Genomic DNA, 22731 nt, shown 5'->3' with positions numbered 1-22731 from the left:
GTGCTGTCTTATTGCCAGCCTTGACACAAAATCAGTAACCTGAACCTTGGTGTGGACCCCTAGTCTCTTTGCTGTTGTTGCTGTGAGTATGTTGTAGTAAAACTAGATCTCTGAATCAGTTGAGATGGAAGAGCTGAAAAGATGCACATGCTTGGACAAGCTAATACCGAGGCTATCTGAGTAATGGAAATGTTGAGTAAATGCTTGTGGAGTGCTTTACCACTTCTCAGTCCATAGAAACCATAAACAGCATGTGTCTAGCATACAGAGTTTCCTGAATAGAGCAATATATTCCCACTGTCCTTGAAAACTGTTACATTTAAGATGGCTTTCTTCAGCTATCCTTGTGCTGAACTAGATGTTAAAGTTTCTGGCACTCCACCAAACCAGATAATCTATTTCCAAAGTAACAGCTCATTTAGCATTAAAATTGGCACTTAAGGGTTGATATAAAATGTAAATTAAATGTAGGATATGAGTGAATGAAGCTACTGTTATACTTCAATTTTTGTATTGGCACCAAGGTTGATAATTTTACCCAAATCATAAGCACTCTTTCTCTTTCTAAAAGTATGGGTTTCAATTTCATTTGTGGTGTTGCTTTCAAAGCAGAGAAACATCACCTTCACTACCAATTCACATGAGAGTAATATGACTATCAATCACAGTGGCTTGGAAAGAGCTGGTAAGATTTCAAAGCTAGGGATAAAGATAAAAGAATTAAATTAAGTAATGCTAGAATGAAGCAATCAAGATTAAATGTGTTTTCAGCTGTTGAGTTAACCGGTTCTGAGTTTTTATTGAACAAAAGGTTAAAGAAACGAACCTTTAACCGCAAATTATTTCAGTTTAGTGGTTTTTTAAGCTCAAGCTTGCAGCAGCTGAATTTCTCATTTCTCCTGTCACTTAAAGAAAAAAGTAAAACACCTGACATTATCATGTGTAGTTAATGGCTCTCAAGAAGTCAATTTAACACTCACGATGATCACGTCCAAACAGGCTTTGTGATTTAATTAGAACCCTAAGAGTTTTGAAAATCCCTTATAGTAAGTAAATTTATGGGTTAATGATTTAAAAACGGCTCAAAAATCTTGAAATTATTTATTTAAATGAATTAAATTAAACATAACTGAATTAAATTAAAAATAATTCTTAAACGCCCAAGAAATCTTATTTGGTAAATGCTATCCTGGGAGAAAAAATGTCAGTGGGTGATGAGTGAATATCCTTGATTAAACTAGTGTAAATTCAAACCATGTTTGTCATATCTAACAAGAATTTCCAATAGAAATTTGAGACCTCACGGCTCAATTCTCTTCAAAAATATGCAACACATTTTCCTGGGTAACTGTTAGTTGTTTGAATTCCTTCACCTACCAGCATCCCCCCCAGAACTGAAATTCTTGTTATTGTGTTTTTGCCTTGCACTATGAAACCAGAGATAGAGGGCCAGAGAGGGGTACACTTGAGTCAGGGGCCTCATGATGAACATACCTTGGGAAACTCCTGGAGAGCAGGTTGTCACCTGCATGTCTTAGGGCTGCAGCAGGACATCATGGCTTCTGGTTGCTCTGCTCTGAGTAATCTGCCCCAGCAATCAACACACAGCCCAGGACTGCCTGACAACTGTGGCGTGTCTCCTGCTTGTTGGTGCATTTGTGTGGGCAGCCAGTTCACAGGCAATGGAGCAGGACTGGCAGCGGCCTGCCAAAAGGGAGACCAGTGCGTAAACTAAGACTGCTAGTAAAAACCGGGCATTGAAGTCACATGGAGTGCACAAGACTCAAGCCCACAGTTCTTCCTGGGGTTTATTTTAATGGTCTCTCTCAAGAAAAGCAGGATAAAATAACTGAAACATGTGAAATTTGAATGGGGGAGCTAAACTGCAGTCAGCTTCAGTGTAAATATTCTGCCTAGAATTATGTGCCTTAACCTGATTTCAGGCTTTTGTATAAAGAGTGGTCAGCTCAATAATCAAGAGGGGTTCAAAACTGATGTTTATTTTTTTGCCATCCCTGACTCCGCCTTTTCATCCTCACCTCACCACCTGTTCCCACATTGTCCCACAGGTGGAAGATCTCTAGGTGTTTCTTCACCTTTTGCAGCCTATGCAGTGCTCCTCACCCAGCTCACGCACTGGGGTCTGACATATAGGATCCTGCCTGATCCTCCAAACACAGTCCGACATGCTGTCCCATCTCAGCCTCTCCAGCTGCAACATCATGAGACAGGCTGAAGAACTAACCAAATTAAAGACATAGCTCTTTTGGAGGGTAGAAAAGAAAAGGTCCTTGTTTGACAGCCATGGAGAGAGGGGAAGAAGAGCAGATGGGTTGGTGCATTTTCACAGTTTGTTTAAGCCATTCACAGTGCCAATTGCAGTGACAGGCACCTGATGTGTTTCTTCCACCACCTCACATCCACATCAGACTAGGGCTCATGTGGTCATCTGGATCAGGAGTAGATATAGCTGAAAAATAACTCTGTAAATGAGTAAATGTGAAAGATTTATGTTTAACCCGGGTCACTTATCTAATCAAGTTCTCTTCAAAGCCCTGCAAATGGTTGTACTGACAAAATGAGGGAGTGATGGAAGAGTGGGAATGAGTAACCTGAGGTATGAAGTAGTACGGGTTGTTTGTGCTGCATTAGAGTTGAAATAAATATGGGTCAAATGACAGACTTAGTAGCTTTTTTTAAAGAAAAACTCTCACAAAGGAACATCTCACACTGGAAAAATATTAGGGAATTCAAAGAAATTTGAACGTTTGCCTTGTTCACAAGAATTCACAGATAGATTTCAAAAAGAATCAAGCATCAAGATCATCAGCTTTCCTCTTTTACTTTCAAACTTGTCAGCACCACGTTCTCAAATACCTAAATCACATAATTTTCATCTGAGCACCAAAAAAAAGGTCTCCATTTGGTGCCTAAGTGTACTAAGTATGCTTGAGGAATGAGACCCCTGAGTATAGTGAGTGTCTGGCTGCTAATGTGCTTCTTCAGTTTTCAGCATATGCCAACTGAAGAAGGGACAGAATGAGCCAAAAATCCCAAATGCTATTTCCCCATGCAACACATTCTGCTATAAGGATGATGCTGAGCTTGACTTCAGAATTCAAGAATATTGCAATTTTCTTTCTACAATTGATTTTATTGCTTTCTGGGCTTATGTTCAATACAAATCAGTGACAGAGCCCGTTTATTTAGTAGATGCAAAAAAGGGTTTCAGAGTCAACCATTGTAACAAATAGCTCTCACAGAAAAATCTTTGGTGACAAAAATGGGGAGGAAAGGTGAATCCCCATAAATGCAATTGCATTAAAGAAAGGAGTATGTTTGAAGCAAAATTTTATGATTGATGAGTAGAAAGTTTAATCTAGAACAGTCAAACATTTGTCTAATAAAGACAAGGCTTGATGCTTCTAAAAATAGTGTCATGAGCATGTAAAACTCCTTAAGCAACAAAAATGGAGACTATAAGTGCAGGAATGAGAATCAAACCTAAGAACCACAAATTACATCCCAGAAAACCAAAGAATGAATGAACATGCAAAAGGTTACCTAGCAAATCAAGGCAAACAGCACCTGAATGTGGAGGTTCTGAAAAGCCATTCACTACATTCACATCTCGGAGGGAATGTGTAAGGCTCCAACCAAGTGGTGGTAGTGGTGGTGGTGGTTTCATCTTCATCTTTCAGGCCCAGCACAAGCTCTCAGTCCCCGCACACCACTCACCCTTTTCCCATGGCACATCACCAACCTGGTCATGCAACCACAGCACAGGGGCCTGTGCTGTGAGTGAGATCCTTGAAATATTCCCTTTAAAAAATAGTCTATTTTTTACCTCAGTACATTTTTTGGTCAGTCTGACTCTGCAGGATAAGTTAGTCCAGTGGAACTTACAGACATGATTTACTGGTGGATTTGGCAGAGCTGGGTTAATGATCAGACTCAATGATTTTAGAGGTCTTTTCCAACCTAAACGATTCTATGATTCCATGACTTTTTGTGCTAATATTCTCCTTCAGTATCTCACTGCCTCAGGTCCTAATTTTGGAAAGGATCCCATTGAATATGCTTGAGCCCTACTGAAGCTGGGCATATGGCTAAGTACTTCCCTGATCAGGCATACATATGTGCTTTCTCAGACTGATGTCTTAGATCATAACTTATTTGCAAAATACATTATTAATTCTCTGGCATGTTTTGTGAGAGCATGAATAAACAGATAAATAAATAAAGCCAAATAGTTTTTCTATTTTTGGGTAAAGAGAATTTGTTTGGCTAATCTTCCTTTGCTATTTTCTGAATACAGTTTATCTTTTTACCTCTGTTTTGAGGTTTAAAAAACAAACCGAATAGGAGAAAGTTAAAATGATCTTTCAGATTTTAAAGGTTATTAATTGTTGTTTGTGAACTAAAGGTAGAATATTGTCTCTGGAAAAATGTTTGTAGGAAGCACTTGGCTGTTTTAGTATAACTGAAGGCCCTACAGTGATAAAGTCTAAATAAATTCAATAGACTTGACATATTCCTCTTTTTTTACATTATTCGAATAATAAAGACCCCATTTACATTCTGTCAGAGACCTTACCAGAAGGCTGTCAATTGTGACAAATTTCACAAAGCAATACTTGATGTGTGTTTATGTCTTTTTGTGCTTGTAGCTGTCATGGAGTGACTAATTCACACCAAAAGCTTTATTTGATAAATTTAGTACCTTTATTGTGTCAAATATCTAGAGAATTCAGTTTTGAGAAAACAATCAATTACTCAACTTTTCCAGTAACCACTTTTTTGAACCATTTAATGCTATAATCATTCATGGACCTTTGAAAATCAAGCTGTGTTCTGTAGACACGGTTACTCACGTTGCTCAAGTGGGATCATTTTGCTCTGATGTTTGTCTGGGCATGGAAGAGTGTCTGGTGAGGACACTTCCACATGCACAGGTGAAATATGTTCCAGTGTTCTGTGGGCATGAAGCTTTGAAAATAGCTTTTCATAAACATCTATTTCAACTTAAAAACTCTATTGAGACTTGTGTAGGAAATGAATTTGAAAAAAACCCATATATATAATCCACCAAAAAATGTCGATAAAATTCATCATCAGATATTTGTTAAACTGTTTAACATTACTTGTCTTTCAGCTATATTGCCTGGACTTATCCAAATTCAGACACCTGAACAAGATGTGTCCACAACTGGAACATCTGGTCTGACTAGTCAGTACAGACAGCTTTGCCCCTTGGAAGTGACTCGGGTCACCCAAGATCTGAGCTGCAGTTATGGGTTGCCTCTCCCTCTGAACTGGATGTGTCGAGAGCCTACAGGATCCAAGCCTCCTGAGGAGAAGGTTCAAACTGATGCATGGAGTGCAGTGTCCTGGCTTTAAAGCAACACCTGAGCAGCTGTGAGGACTTAGTTCTCTAGTACTTTGTTCCTTGGCTAACTAGCAGAATGTTTTGATAGCTATCAGAAATGAAGCAACAGAAAATGTTAGCATTTGGAGGGTCTTTTATAAGGAGGAGCTAGCCTCTGAGCTGATCTGGTTGTCTAGAATAAGTGTTCTTGAAGAGGAATCTAGATCAAAATCTTAGAAAGGTCACCAGGCCAAAGGTGATTTTGGCATATACTTCTTTTTCATGTGATCAGGCAATCTGTCATGTATTCATAATACAACAAAAATGTATACATGCATTCTGAAGTTCAGAAAAAGGGAAAAGATAAAAATTGCAAAATTTTTTTGGGAAAATAAAATGAAAAATTAAGCCAACAGAGCAAATTTTTGAATGGGTAACAGAAGTGTGGTCTCTCAAGTGCCTCATCTGCCTTCAAAATCCACTGGAAAAGCTGTATCACAGAACACAAGAAGCATAAGAACTTAGCAGATTGAGAGATTATACATGTCTATATGATTTTGCTTAATTAGGCATCCTCTTTCACTCACAGTCAGAGAGGACATTGGTTTAGACTGCCTTGTCCTCTGATCTGACACTTGTTTCTTTAAAAAAATACTTTGAAAACTATCAAATGGAGTTTAGGTTGCAAAAATATTACAAGACTGCACCAAGGTCAACCCTGTTTTCACTAAAAGGATTTTCTTCATATTATGCTGATCAATGTAGTTGTTCATTGGCTAAATGATCTTCTTCATTGAACTGTAAAGTTCATAAGGGAAGATGATTAATTCATATGTGTATTGTTTATGCTGTTTTACTAAAGGAAGTATTCCAATTATCATTTAAATAATGGTATTTGATTTTAAAATGGACCAAATATGCAAATATTATCCTAGTGCTGTTCTGAGCTGAGCCATTACACTTGAAAATCATAAAAGGGTGGGCCAATTGTGCTTCAATTTATAGCTGCGTGATGACAGAGCTGATTTACTTGTGCAAGGAAAATTTCTTTGTGTTTACTCCCATGCAACAGATAATCAGATGTGAGCCATTGGAATGAATATCTCTGGGAAACTTTGACATGTTATCTTGGAAAACATGATATTCACTTACTGTTAGGAATGAATTATTTAAATCACAAACTTGGGGCATTATTTTCCTTGGGCTGTTACACTTTCAGGACATAAACCTAGCTTTGAGAGAATTGCTAGCTATCTCAATTTTTATTAATGAGAGGAACTTCAATCTAGAAATCCATGCAAAACATTACAGATAAGCCAGTAAGTAGAGAAAATCTGCTTTCATGCAACAGCCATTAGAAGAAAACTCTGCTCTTGATGCGAAAACTTAAACCACCCCAAATCAAAGCAACCCAACCCCCCAGGAAAAGTCCTGAGGTCAGCAATTCAATACTTGTTTTTCTTGATCTGTATGGCCACATATTAATAATGTCTGGGGGTGGGGGCATGTTAACTATGAAGGAATTTGGGATGTTTTCATTATTGCTGGGCAAATAACTCTTGAAAAGTAAGCATCTCTTTTATGCATAGATCAAGTGAACTTGGCAGCAGCAGTGCCATTGATGCTAACAGTGTGTGACAGGAAACAAACCCATGTGACTGCTGTGTTTTGTAAGTCGAGCTCTTGTGTAAGATTCCGGTACATTCTTTTCCAGCTATTCTCTCAGAAATTTGAACTTTTAATTAAAAGGCAACATTGAAGCATGTCCAGCACTGACAGTCTTAATGCTGTTTCTTCTCCACATTAACATGCAAACCAGCTTCAGTCAGCATGCAAAGAGATACTGTATAATTAGCTTCATCATCCATTAGGAACAAATATGTGTTTTGGGGAGGGAGAGAATGTGCCAGTGTTTTCTAATCAAATGACCAGGATTTTCAACTCCTAGTAGACATGTCATTTTCTCATAGACACTCTAATGACCATTTTATTTTATCAGTTGGAACAAAATAGATATATCAAATTCAGGTTGCTTGTAAGGATATATGAGCTATTAGAAAAGCAAATCAAGTCATTTAAAAAAAAATTATTTGGAATGCAACACATTTCTTAAAGTAAATATTTACTAAAATTGTAGTCAATATCAAAATACAAATAAGTAGCCAGATACTGATCTCTGGAAAGATGAGCTATAGTATCTTTCATATAATATACATCATCATTTAACACCCTAGAATCCCTGTCAGTAATAAGCACAGAGCTTGGTAATGAATGTGTATTAAAGATCTTCAAAAACATGTACTACTGATTTTTAGTAGTACAAACATAGGGACTGATATGACATGATATGCTTAATACATCAACTGGTGACTTCAGTGTTGGGTTTGAATTCCGAAATTAATTTTGAGTGAGAAATTAACAAATTAGCTGACATGAAGAAGAGAGTGAGAAACTAAAATATATGCTTTATTGGGAAGCTTAATATTTCTTTTGGAGGTGTATTTTATATGCTACATAAATAATGAAACATTTACTTGACAAAAAATGAAACAAAAAAATCCCTATCATTTCAATTTCTGAATTAAACATCCTGTAATGGCAACATAAGTCTACTGGATTAGATCTTGATTTCCAGGTTCACAATATCCACATTCTTTATTTCCATGGAGCTAGTAGTAAAGTAGCATGAAAACAGAATCTGTTTCTTCTCAGATTATTGAGTAATGTTACAGAATCAAATTTTTATAGTGCATTTCATAAGAAGCAACATGAAAAAACATATCAAATATTTTTATAGTTCCTCAAGAAATAAACAATCATTTAAATATTATGTTTCCACCTCCAAAGACAACTACCAACCTTGTGGAAATCAGTCTAGATGCACACAAATTAATATATCAAGGAAGTAGTAACTCAAAGATATCAGCATAGCCTTTGAAGGTTTCTGGGTTACCCACAATTCTTTCAGAAGGTGACCTTCTGACAATTTTTTCTATTGCTTAATAGAAACAATCTGAAAGAGAGTATATGACAGGAAGATCATGGGCATGTACAAAATTATCTATCTGTTTATATGTTTCCATCATTAAATCATCAGCCAAACAGTTTTTGTTAGATGTTCCCTCATGGACACAAAATTCATACTCATTAGATGTTTCTCCACCATCCAGACTCGCTCAAATGGTTGTTTCCTGTAGAAAGGAAACCTGTGTGTTACCTGGTTTAGTTCAGCCTCTTTCAGAGCAAGGTAATGGATCTATTCCTTATTTTTCTTTTTGGTTTTACCATTTAACGTTACTTCTTCCTCCGTCTCAAGGCTTTCTGAAAATTCAGCTCTAGGCACTGCAGATGAGGGCGAAGACTTCATAGAAGTAAAATTCTATTACACAAATGGCTTATCCAAAGCTTTTTTAGGTAAGTACCAGTCTTTCCATCTATTTTGGCTGACTTGTAATGAAGCCTTACTAAAAATGTAAAATGGAAGATTTCTTCAGATGGACCTGTATTTCTTCATTATTTTAAAGAAGAAAGAGATGGAAAGGATATTTTTGAGCATCCTTTCTGTTATCACACAAGAGCTTCAGTAGATTCTGAGAATATTCATAAAATATGCAATCTGCATTGTAAAGCAGTGAATTCATCAGTGTACAGATATCTGACAATATATTTAACAGGAAGACTTTTTAATAACTCCAATTGGTATGGCTTCAGTTGGCTTAATTTTACAGAAAATGAATGACTGATACTTCTATGAATCTGACTCACTATAGACAAAATCAGTGAGGAAACAATATCCTGATATGAACTTAAAGCTACAAAAAAGGTTGTCTTTATTTTCTTCCTTTCATAACATTTTTCAGTCTTTTTCTTACTGCTGAGAAATAGAGGCTTTCCCTAACTGATCTAGTCATTCACACAAAAATTATCTATGTTTAGAAAAAACATGCAATTTTTTCCCCCAAAACAAGGGAGGCCCATCTATGATACAGTGCTGAGATTAAAGTTTCATCATGTACTGAAATATTCCAAGTTCTTTATCATTTCCTCTCAGAAATGATATCGTGGTTACTGCTTTCTCCAAAAGTGCAAATAACCTTTGCTGCTATTAGGAACAAAGCCAGTCATATATACTTGATCTTCAGGTAAAATAAACCACTAAAATTTGCATTACATGGGTATGTGCAATTGAGAAATCTTTGACTGTCTCCTGACTGACTCTGATTGTGAAAGACTGTCATGAAGCAGTTTTTAAGACTAATTCTGTTATCTCTGAAAAGCTGAGCAGCTTGGTAACTGCTGTTAAATGCTCTTTCAAATGCCTAATTCATGCTCTACCCTCTGGGATCTTGACCAGCAGGGTGGAACAGCTGGTGTTCATTACCGTCAGGATAGCCTCAGAGAATTTAGGGATCCACTGAGTCCTTTGATTTTAAATCTGTGCTCCCTCTACACCTAATGAGAAATAGTATATTTTCTGATAATCACACATTTAACTTGTGAGTAACTCAATATTAGCCTGATAAATGTTTAACTGAAATGCATATTTACAGCATCTCTTGAGAACCATTCCAAAATCAATTAAAGTATTAAAAAGCAGCATTTTTTACCATATCAGTTTTAGAGGACCTACTTTACAGAATGTGTCTACAGAAGCCTCTTATTGGTATGTATAAGCAGTGACTGTCCAATTGCCCAAAGGGTATTTTACATTAGACTTTGCAAAGATTCAGGTGTTTCAGAAAAGAGAATGTTTTAGGTGACACATTTTTCTTCTCATAAATATTAGTTTATTTCAGCATATAGTGAATTATTGTCATAAGTAACCACCAAAATCAATGTTTCTCCCAGTGGAGTTATTCAAACTGGTTTGATGAATACATGAAAACATGAGTTTTCCTATTCAAGTGCAAGGGCTTTGCACACACTGAGACTCCTGAGTTGCTTGTGCATGGCACAAGATCAGGCACATGATGCCCGAGTTATTCTCCAGTTGTAAAGTGAGTGAAAGGATTGAAATTTGATAGACGTATTCCTGTTGTATTTCTGAAGATATATTTCTGTTTTACTTTTGGAGTTACCACCTTCATTTACCTATGTAACACATATAACACCTGTTAAAACTGAAGATCAGAGTCAGTAAAATTTTGTCTTCCCAGCATCAATGAGATGTGAAAAAGAACTGGTTTACCCATATTGTGGAGGAGAAATGGTGGCATGTGCACGTCTACACTGCAGCTCCCAGACCACCAGGCAGATACAAGTGAGGACCTCTGTCAGAAGCCATCTCACAGGGGACTTATTCCCCACCTATGAAAGCCACACTTAGTGCTGGGAGGCCACAGAGTCAGCTCTGTCAAGGAGTTGGCTCAGACTCAATTAATCACTAGTTTTACCCTGATGACTTTCTTGCTCCAGTTCACTATACAGTTGCACAAACTCTTATGTAACTGAAAGGGAAGAGAGTGCTTGTGAACAGGAGGGGAAGGAGCTATGATCTGTGAGCTGCCAGAGTACAATGTGCACCAGAGGAGCTTTATGTCAGCTCATGGTGTTGGTGGAAGTACAGCAGAGGCAGTTCATCCTTAAAAGTTATTCTGTGTCTGACTTCCCCTGAAATTAGTGCTCTGAACCTATGTGGCTTTTCAAAGGTCATGTAAAATGTTTCTAATAGTGCACAAAATTAACATAGTTCTGCTGGGTGGAATAGGTGAAAGAAGCCATTTCAATCCTGAGGGCCAAGGAAGCTTTACATATCCCTTTGGTGATCCACATCTTTACTCAATAATAACACAAAATTAAAAAAAAAAAAAAAAAAAAAGAACTGTGGCTGCAGGCTGCACAGAATTAAGGAGTAACCCATTTGAGATTTTTTGAGGTGTCTTTGTTAATACAGTATAGTATTTTCACTGAAAAATTCCAGAAGACAAAGGCCCACAGAACTTTTCTTGCTATTGCTGAATTAGCCATTGAATTATACTCCCAAGACACGCCCATATTTTGAATCTTTGAGCACAACTAAGTCTATTAGGAGCAAAGATATCTCAGGGCTTTAACCAACAGAAATATGCTAAAAACCTCCAAACCCTAACTCTAACAGGTTACATTTAACAAGTAAACAGGTTTTTTTCTGTGCAGCTTATTCTGAGAGTAGTACTGGCAAAACAGCTCCTTCTCTTGTATGAGCTGTTTCTGCACTGGAGGGAGGAGGGATAGCATTAGCTCTAGCAGTGCAGCTATCCCTTTTGAGCACAGACAAGCCTTAAGGAGACAAGACACTGGCAGAAGGGCCAAAGCAAAAGATACTGTTGGGCACATATCTGTGGAAAAAAAAGTCCCAACTGTTCTCTGGCACACTTTGCAAATAGCAAAAATCTAAAACTGCCCCAAGCTGCCCGAAGTTGTACCTTCCTAATGCCTACTCACAGTGGGTTCTACTGAAGAAGGATGTAGAAGGCAGTTTAGCTTCTTCAGCTGAATCATTTTCCTGTGTAACTTCAGCTGTCCTGCTTTCTTTGTAGTACAGTACACACTGCTGATGCTGAGGGTCCTGCATGGCAGAAGCAGGATGGCAGAACATTTTACAAAGAAGTACAGATGAGCTGTCTTCTTTACGTGCCACATGTCAAGCCAGTCCTTCAGTTCACTTCCTTCATGGTAACATTTTCCATTTTTCTAAGACAAGAAAGAGAAGAAAGATGAAGAACCTCTTGAACTAAGGACTTATGTGTCACATGCAGATGAGAAACCAGTTTTGTCCACTCCTACATGTGAAAAATAAATTTCAAACAATTTAGATGTTATTACTTATACCTCTGGAATGATTAAACAGGGCACAAACATTCACAAGACCAAAAAAAAATGAAATTCCAGAAGAGCAGGCCTTTTAATTTCCTTTTTTTCCCCTGTACTCTCTAATTAGAGGTATATGCCACATTATCAGCTGTAGCCTTTAAAATAAAAAGCATTTATTGAGGCCAGCTCTAGAGTTTGTTAGGGTTTTTAGGTATGGCTTCTAAAAAAATTGTAAGAGCAGTTTACCTTGTATAATAATAATTCCACAGAAGCCCACTGTATTCTTCGTGATCAGCAAGTGCCAGCCACTTTGTCCCCTGCCGTCCTTGGTGCTGCTGCCTGCGCCTAGTGTAGGACAGTCTGCAGCTGATCTGTCTGTACAGAAAGAAAAAGGGACTTAGATGGAAGTGGGACTGTGCCCCCAGTGCTATGTAGAAAACGCTGCAGTGAGGGCAGAACTCAGAGGAGCTGTGTGGTGGAAGAGTCTGGCAGCAACCAGTACCATGAGATACAGCCCTCCCATCCGTATCAGGGGCAGAGGGGCAGCTCCAGCCCTCCCACCTGTGTCAGGGGCAGAGGGGCAAAGATTAATGGGGATTAATGGGGTACTTCAGGGTATTTTTAGCTTGATTCCATGTTCATTTTGATATTAATCTCTGACTCCTTTGCATGAACATTGCTTCAGCTGATGTCAGACAGGGTTTGAGATACATGCTGACCCTGTTGCTTTTGCTGACTGAGTACACTTTCAGCACATATATAGAGAAATCCCTGTGGAGGGGGCTGGATAGGCAATAAGGGCCAGTCCTCAAGACTGGAGCATTCATAAGAAACATCTTCTGAACCTGTTTTAAAAGTCACAGAGTCTCCATCTTCCTGCCCAACGATCAATTCCTGTGCTTCTTGACCCTTTTCATAAAAGCTCCTTCCCTGGGATTTCCATACTTTGAAATGCAAGCCACCGTTTCTTGTCCTGTAATGGATGCCACAGGGAACACACAGGTCCACTTTACAGCAAATGAACTGGAAAATCGTTTTCACATTCCATTTTCTATGTTCTGTGCAATAAACAGTGCTAAATCTTCTACCATTTATTGTGGCTTTTGGTAACTTTTCCTCAATTAGTTTCCATTGGTCCAGAGTTGTTACACCCAAACCCATGTGCTGTAATCCACCTGAGACTTTACAAGTGTTCATTGGTATGGAAAGATCATTTTATATCACTTGCTGATCACCTAACCTAGAACAAGTTTCACCTTTTTGCAAAAGTAGGGCAACATTGCCTTAAGATCACATTGAATCACCTGTATCTCCAGATTCTTTCTCTATGAACTGGTACCTCTTCCCTTACTCATTCAGATATTTCTTTTTTATCTCAATGTGTGGCACTTTGCCCCTTTCCATAGAAAGTAATCTTACAGTTTTGGCTAGGGCCTCCCTGGATTTACAGCCACTCAGCAGTTTGGGTTTCTAGATTTTAAAAAATATGGAAACATGTTCTTAATATCACAAGGTAAAGGTGATCTGTACATGAGTCCAGTGCTTCTACATTGTGTTATTCTTGCTGTGATTACCCAAATCTATTGGATACATTTAGCACTCTCAAAAATGCCAAACATCAAGTCTGTCACAGATGGGGTGCCTGGGGTTATATCTACCTGGCCAGATCTGCAGGAATAAGGAACTGTGTGCCTTTTTCACCTGAGCATTGAAAAACAGCTTCAGACTATAATGGAAATGAATCCCATGTACAAATAAACCATTGGTATTTAAACCTGACAGCACTTTTTCTTTGCAAATAAGCATGCCCCTCACTGTGACTGGTATATTTATAAGGTACTGAAAATACTATATGAAATTAAACAAATTAACAAATTCCATCTAATTCATTACATTAAAAAGTTGAAATACAGAGTTTTGGACTCAGGAAAAGAATAAAAAATCAACTAATGTCAATCAGTTTCAACTCACTGATCTCAGATTGCATTTTCTACTACCCATGGAGTTACAAGTAAATTCAATTTTTAGATGGGATTTGAGTGGATTCATGAACTGCGTGGGATGAGACTGTTCTCCATTCACTGGGAAAGTGAAGGAACAAACAGAAGGCAGGCCATTAAAATGAAAGAACACAAGGAAATGTTGTTTAATATACTGTAACAACAATTCCTGTGATTTTCAGGTGCATATATATTACTATGTCTGTACCTGTGAAAATGGGTTGTTACACATCTGTGGATTGCAGGAACATCCTAGCTCTGATTTCTGATGTTTCCTTTTTATTCTCAAAATGCTTGACTCTGCACAACAACTGTGCTATACAAGATGCAGCCACAAATGATGAGAATGTTCTCACTCAGTACCAGCTATTTATAATTCCAGTATCCAAGCTTATCTAGTTTGTGTAGCAAACCATGGAAACATTTATGGAGAGCTTTGGGTGGAATGAAGCTCTTCCCACCAGCCTTGGAGATGTGATCAATTAGCTTAAAGGAGATGATTAACTCTTAGAAGGCCAAAGCTAAGAGAGGGAAAACCTGTGATGTTGAAAAGAGACAGGGAAGCAGACTTAAGAAGGTGGGTAAAATTAAAGGTACACTTTTGGATTCGCACATAAGAATTTAAACATACTCTATATACAAATCCAAGAAAGTAGATGAGATGGTGATTCAGCAGCACAAATACATGTGGATTTATGTTCATTGCTGCTCAGCAGAACAACTTCTCCATGCCTTTCTCCTGACAGATTTCTCAGCCCTGAATTGCTCTGTCAGCACAAGAGTTTTTCTATCAGCACACAAGCTTTTCTCTACATGTCAGTGACAAACATGTTGGCCCCATTTACACTGCAGAAGAGCCACACTTCAATGCACAGGTGAGAAATAGATCTATTGCCATGCTGCTTTATTGTGTGGCAATTCATTTTATGGATTTGTTGATGTGATATGCCTACTAGAGAATGCAGAGAATACAACCAGAGAAGGATAACATTTTCTGGAGATATTTCAGCTGTAGTATATCAGTGCATTGCCTTTGATTTAACAGAACTGTACCAGTTAATGCAAGAGAGGGTTTGATTAACGGGACTCCTGGGAAGGAGGGAAAGCACATGGTCATTCTGTGGTTACTATCTGTGGTTCAATATCAGCTAAATATCTGTGTAAGTAGAGACAATTTCAAGAAAAATACTCCCTCTTTTTCTTCCTTTTCTTTTATAAATTTATGTGTATGGATTAAATCTACAAGTTTTCATCTGTTTTGGAGCTGAAGTGAAATTATAATTCCAGTATCCATGCTTATCTAGCTTGTGTAGCAAACCGTGGAAACATATAATGAGAGCTTTGGGTGGAATGAAGCTCTTCCCATCAGCCTTGGAGGAGATGTGATCAATTAGCTTAAAGGAGAAGTGGAGCTGAAGTGAAAATGAGTAGAAAGAAAGAAACAAGAAAAAAAAAAGATCAAGATAAAAATGAAAAGCAGCCTTAGCTGGCCCTGCTGGAGACTGTGTTCAAACAGCTCTCATGCAAACCTCAAGTGAGAGAGATAATTTTAAAAAGGTGATTTTTAAAAAATGTTGTTATTTCTAACCATTCAGTGTATCTCCTTCAAGAAAAACACAAAACAAGATAGCAACAAAAAACAAAAAAGCAAGCTATCAAGAAAACAAACAAAAAATCTAACCTTCAGTAAGAGAAAGATTAAAAAGTAGATTTCAGATAAAATATAAAACCAGCAGAAAAGAGACTGTCCTTTGAAAGAGGACGACTTGAGATAAAGAATGTGGAAATGTAAGGAAAAGCTGAACACAAATGCTACAGAAGTACAAAGGTGAAGTAAGAAGCTTGGTGAGCAGCTGGGAGAGAAAAGAACCAGTAAATGTGCCAGTGAGTGGAAAAGATTAGTTTACTGTCTCTGATGCTGAGAAAAGGACAATATCAAAAAGATGACTCAAACCATGTAAGAAGGCAGATCCAGGAATTTCCAGATAGATACTCAGCTGGGTACTATTTAATCAAATATATTTGAATAAACCAAATATTCTTTTGAGTCTAACCATTTCAGACTCTAAATTTCATGTAAGTTATTTTTGCTCAGAAAGTGATTCATTTATGGAACCAACTCTCAAGATCCGCGGGTCCAATTTTGAGAAAGAACTGTCATGTGGAGAAGAGGGAAAGCTGGGTGAGGAACCACACACCTCCCTCTGCCCAGGCTGTTCTTGGCTCATTCACTTCTCTGAGCACTGAATTCATTCACAAATTGGGAACATCTCCTGCTGCTACTTTCTAGCACATTTAGTAAAGTGCTGAATCCCAAATTAGTAGTGTGGTGTTGCTGGGTTTTGATAAATATTTCTATAAATTTACTGCAGTATTCCGCGCTTTGTTCAGAAAGGCTGCTGCTGTCAAAGACAGAAGTATAGCTTGAAATTAAATATTTTTAAGAAAATATTATGTTAAGATATCATTTTCTTCATACACAGCTACAACAAGACCCAGCTCTATTTACAAAATTATAGCAATAGCCTTTACACACAGTTAATATGTAGGCTTTTAGTTAACCTAACAATATTTTGCTGTGTGGCTGATGCATTAACATGTGTATAAGGGAGCACTTGTCCATAAGGAATTTGTCAGACTGTCACCAAAGACTAAGACAGGCAGACCAGGCTCCGGGTAAAAACACCTGGGGATCACAGCAATCACTCTGGAGGGAATTAAATCAATAGATTAATTGACCATAAGAGCAATTTTCCTTGTTCATGAATCCAGATTTCCCTTGGCTGCCAGAATTGTAGATGAAAGTGGAAAACATCCTTGACCTTCTCTGTCAAATAAAATGCTTCTCACTTTCTCTTTGTCTGATTTGCAGAAAAGTGGACTTTTTTTTTTTTTTTTGAGTGATTTACAGGGTCTCAGAATTACAAAGAAAAGGTGTCAATAAAATAGTACCTGGGTTCTCATTTATTCTGCTGTGTCCTGACCCATAAAGATATATAAGAGAATGTTTCAAAAGTTGTCAGCTAGTATCCTTGTAGTCTACCACACTTCCTGACTTCAAAGTCTGTGGTGCACCAGTTATCCCATGAATGCAGTATAAATGCTTGAAATAAGACTGCACGGATCTTTGGGAAAACAGTACTGTCTGGAGGGAGGTGATAGGGGCTCAAATCTTTGCTCTGCCTGTAACTCTCTGTGCAGTCCTTGGCAAGACAACTTGTCTGGCTTCCGTTTTTCCATCTGAAAAATATCCCTTCACAGGAAAGTCAGGCAGTTTCATTAATTAACCCCTAATTAGAAAAGCACTTAAACAAGTGTTCAGTTAGGCCTTTTTCTAAAGAACAGTTTAAACATGTGCTTAAATGACATCCTGGATTAGAGCTTACTGCTTACAAAACGCTTTATATCTGAAAACAAAAGATGGTACGTAAGAGTTATAGAGATAAGGTTTATTTATACACTGTTCAGTAGAAGAATAAAGTGATAATTTGACAGAGCAGTTAGCTTGTTTGCCTTTTTACTGATAGTGCTTGCTGGCTCTTTCTATGTGCATTATTTCTGGATTACTTATTTTAGTGGACAGAGCTTGAATAAAACACAGGCACAACAGAGCTAAGCTAAGAATGAACAGTCTGACCTATGAAATATTTTGACATGACAAAAATGTTCCATTTTCATATCACTAGGAAACCAAAACATTTCAAAGCATTTCAGTAGGGGAAGCATGTCTATGGTAAGGGTATTTCTCTGGGGTGCAAGAGATAAACATTCAAGCCTGTGTTTTCTCACTCTTCCACTGACCAGACAGGTACCCACAAGCACAGTTATGGAGTGAGTCTTCCCAGTCTGACCAGAAACTCTGCCCTCCTCTTCCCCCTCTCCACTTTTTGTCCAAAACTGTATTTTCCTGTGATATGATTGGATTTGGGGAAATCTGTATATTCTGACCAAATCTGGTTTCTTTAACAGATCTGTTCTCTCAGATAAGCAGGTCTCCACAGGTTTCACTCATTCTTCTCTGGTGGGGTTACCACTCCCTCCTTAAGCTATCCTATGTTTAAATTGCTTTTGTGACTACAAGATCAAACATTTCTCTCAGGAGAGACAATTACAAATTCAAATGCTAAGGCCTTTCTATTTGTTTCTGGGACCCCATTTCTGTCTCATAATGGAGTACAGGAGGAGGGGAGAAAAGAAAAGATAATACTGGTGTTTATGGTGGCAGGTATTCTATTTCAGAGGGATCATTATCATCAGCAAAGCCAGGTGAGATCTGCCACTGCCAAATAATAAAACTTTGGTGGGCAGGTATTCCACCAAGCTTGATTGATCTGGCCCAGAGAGTGCCAAGTTCCAAGTGTTTCCTGAACATTTATTTACATGTAATTTCTTTTCTTCCAGTTGCAATAAATAGACAAATAAAATACTGGAAGCATTTTGAAGCATAAAAATGAAGACTACACACTCAGAAACAGCTCCAGCTAGTGCAGAACACAACAGACCATCTGCTCAGCCACAGGTGTTGCTGTTAAAGCATCACCCTTTGTCTCTGCCCTGTACACCACTACTTACTGGATAGAGAATCATTTCAGAGTCTTCTCACCCATGAACCAGATACAAGTTCAATGCATCGTCACTGCCATGAGGAACTCCTGAGCTCCAGGGGATACAAGAAGTCCCTACCATATACACAGTGGGACTTTTTGGAGGTGTCACCTACGAATACCCCAGATGGCGCATGTGTGGATGGTAGAAAGCAGCTTTGTTTCAGTACAGGCACAACAGGACAGGGAATATCAGCTCTGATAGGCACTGGCAAACTGTCCTGGTAGTTGCTGTACCTGACCATCTACAGAGAAACGGACTAATGGATAATCACCTTCATCCTCTGACCCATCAAATGATGAGGTGCAACTGTCTGCTAGGGGAAATTTTAAGTGTGTGGCTTGTTAGGTGTGGAAGTTTGGCCACACCTTCCTTGGGCAAGAGAGGAACATCCACAGCAAGATCTAAAGTCAATTTATGGAGGCCAGTTTAACTTCAGTGAGATCTTCATATGCTGAAAAGTCATTTTGAGTGATCTACGATTGACAAAACCATTTTGGGTACAAATTTGGAAAAAAACGTATACATAAATATGTGTACATATATATAAGTGTGTGTGAGTGTGCCTGTTTGAGAGAAGAACTGAACAGAACATCATTGGTGTGATTTTTACTTTTTAGTTACTTAAAACCCTTTATATTTATATAACTACTGTAACACAAACCATCTTATTGAAGAGATTATTCTGACGCATTTTTCCTTTTTGAATTGTTATTAACTATATGACAATTATTCAGGGAATCGATTATTCATTTCTTCCAGGAAAAGGTAAAACCCAAAGACTAGGAAAGGAAAACATTAAACAAACATCATATAATGCTTGGATTCTAGTGCATCCCAGTGTTAATTTTTTTTTTTTCTCTGCTGAATTCCTTGTAGGAGAATAAAGACAAAAATATAACTCCACAAAAGACTTGAAAATTTCTTATGGTGAAATAATCAAAATGCTTTCTGTTTACTGAAATATTTCATTGGTTGCTAGAAACACTTTAGAATGTACAAAGGTAAATCATAAAACAATTGAAGTAAATTACATTAATAATAAATATTCCTGTTCAATTCCATGATGAATAGGATTTCATCAATAGCTTTTTCATCATTTTCTTTAGGTATTTTGGGGGCTTTTTCTCTCTGATTTCCACAGAAACTGTTCCCAAGCTTACTAAAATTAGTGCAACTCTCTTCCGCGATTTCTCGTCATCCCAGTGCTTCTGGGATCAGGCCCAGAAAGAGTAAGGAATGGCTCTCTGGAGAAAAGATAAAGTGTATGGAATTGGGGCAAAGGAGAAGTCCCAGGAAAAACACAGGGAAAAACCACTGCACAACACAGGCTTAACCTTCCCTGGAGCAGCTGGGTCAGCAGGGACGGGGGAAGCCATTCTCAACCCAACAGACCCCTGTCCCCATCGGTGAGAAACTGGAGAAAGCTGAAATCCCCAGGCTCCCTGAGCCCTCCTCACAGAGCTTCCCACGAAAAGGCATGAGGTGCCTCTAGGATTTCACATCATCAGCTGCTCACTTTCATGCACCATTGGAGGGCACTTAATCATATGTATCAACAGAGGCAATACCCAAAGTTTTCTAGAATATCTGTGCTCCCCAACCAGATATTTAAACAACAAGGATTTCCATTTCTTTATTATCTGTATTTTCTTTGCTTACTCTACTATTTGCTTTTAACATAGTATAAATGAGTTAGGGAAGGAGAAGTAACACACCATTGGGTATTCAGAGATTTCTTGGAATCTGTAATACACAAATGTCAGATTTACTTTATTAATCCCAGTACAAGGTTTTTTGAAAAAAAAAAAAAAAAAAGGCCTTTTATAAGAGAATACAGTAGGATATAAAAGACACTCCTAGTCAGACATTCCAGAAAATATTTTAGTGATGTCATTAACTGCTTTTCCTTTAAGGAAAATAACCTTACTATGCTTCAGCTGTATGTATTACTGGTAAGTTGTTTATGCTTGTTCAGCAGAAACAGTTTAAAAGAGTTCAAGTCAGCACCTGTTTGAACTACATCAGCATCCACGTAAATAAACTGTATGACTGTCTTTCATTTAAATGGGTGCCTTTTTGGTTGAAGGGATGGTGAACTAGTTTGTTAGTTGATAATGGAAACATATCTCTCCAATATTTAATAATAGCTCTGGAAGGGTTGTTTCTTTTGCAAATCAGAAATGTTTTGACATAGTGTGCTCTCTTGGGTGCTGCTAGTTTGTAACATAGCTACGGGTTTCAGGTAACTGGTCATAATTAGAAGACGTGAGTACATGATTCACATGCCGTTAATTAAAGTTGCTAATAACTCTCAAAGGTTTTTTGTGCAACTGGCTGTTACCTGGGAGCTCAGTACGCAATAGTCTGCACCTGTAAATGTGATGAAGATGTCACATGATTCAGAAGACCATCTGGTGAGGGGAAAATCTAACCTTCCTCAACACAGAATAGAGAACCCTGGGAAAACAATGTCCCAGCCTGGAAAGAAGACTCTCCATCCCTCTTTCTTTTCTGTTTTCTAAACACAAAGATTTTCTCTGAAAGCAAATACTAAGGAGGGTTTTACTAGCACACTAAACAACACATAAGAACACAGATGAACAAGAAATACAAGCGTTGTGAAATGATGCAGCATCATAGGCCTTGTCTACAGAATTGCAAATTAGAGAAAAAAGGAAACTTGAGAAGACCAGAAAGTATTCATTAACTGATAAATTTTAATCCTGAGTGGAACTGTTATTTTCAGTAATATTCTGTGGTTTATTGCACAAAAACCTATTTGAGAAAATTAGCAAGGATCAATCTTTCCTTCATTATACCCCAGATTTGACTGTAGTGGGAATTCAGGGTGTGTAAGACAAACTCAACTGAAGAAACATAAGGTGATTAAAAATCAGACAAATTCAATCCTTTTTGTTTAAGGTAGATATTATAGTGTACTTTCATACATAACAAAGCAGCTCATGGAGAACATATATGACCAGCTGAGTACTGAAAAACTAGTAAGTGGGAAAACATTAAAGAAAAAGGATAACCAGTTCCTAATACCTGTGTGAAAGTCTACTGTGTGTTATTAAGTAGTAAGCAGTGATGACTAGAAGATAGTCCACCATCTCACCTTGTATAGAGAAGATAGAACAAAAAACTTGCCTACTAAATCTGGGTGGTCCTAAAATACTCTCTTCCACAAAGAAATAAAGTTGAGCCTTAGAAAAGATCAGTTATGAGTGGTAATTAGGCCAGTAATTAAGTGAAAAAAGGTGACAGAGTACAAATATGAGAGAAGACAAATACAGAGTTACTAGGTGAAGGGACACATTTCTTTGTTCTTTCTGCTTCTCACGCAAGCAAGACACTATCCAACACTCACCCACTTCTGATTGCAGTAGAGTGTTTATTCAGAGAATCCTAAATCTCTGCCCTATATCTGCATTTCCTGTTAATGCCTTTGGTGGACATTAATATTGCACTGCTTTCATCTAGATGTACACTTTGAAAATGGCTGAGCCAGCCAAATGCTTCTCTGTGAATACATTAAGATCTACATCTGGGCAAGCAGTCACTACCATGTTTTGCTTCATAAAAGCAAAGCCTGCATTTTGTTACCTTCAGAGGAGGTCTGCTCAACCTGTATGTTATGCCATCTCAGGAAACTATAAAAAGTTCATTTGCCCATTGGATTCTCATTTAATCGAATGATTAAATGGTATTTTTTTCTTCTTGCCTGGATTTCAATATGCTTTCTCTTTCTCTAGATTTAGGCATTATTGTTTCTCCTAATGGCTTATTTCCTTCTGGTAGGTATTTCATCACTTCCGCAGTACAGCTGTGTTAGTATATTTATGGAGGTATATGGAAAGCTGTACTGGATTTCTAAAAGATTCTGTTTGGATTTTTGGAGATAGTGTCCTTTCAGTAGTGAGGTATCTGCTGACAGGAAGGAATGAGATGGTATAAAAAATA

The 22731-nt window shown here is 37.9% G+C and overlaps 1 long non-coding RNA gene across 1 annotated transcript; it reads right to left on the bottom strand.

The window, feature by feature from the left end:
• Positions 1-7813: 7813 nt before the first annotated feature.
• Positions 7814-12596, bottom strand: LOC138104592 (uncharacterized). Its single transcript, XR_011148143.1, has 3 exons — positions 12407-12596; positions 11792-12040; positions 7814-8559 (listed from the first exon to the last, which is right to left on the bottom strand). It is a non-coding gene; the product is annotated as an uncharacterized lncRNA (long non-coding RNA).
• Between the last annotated feature and the right edge of the window lie 10135 nt (positions 12597-22731).

The sequence above is a fragment of the Aphelocoma coerulescens genome, chromosome 1A (assembly GCF_041296385.1).
Source record: "Aphelocoma coerulescens isolate FSJ_1873_10779 chromosome 1A, UR_Acoe_1.0, whole genome shotgun sequence".
Classification (NCBI taxonomy): domain Eukaryota; kingdom Metazoa; phylum Chordata; class Aves; order Passeriformes; family Corvidae; genus Aphelocoma; species Aphelocoma coerulescens.
Note: the sequence above shows the minus strand (reverse complement) of the source record. Positions and strands in the feature narration are given on the sequence as shown.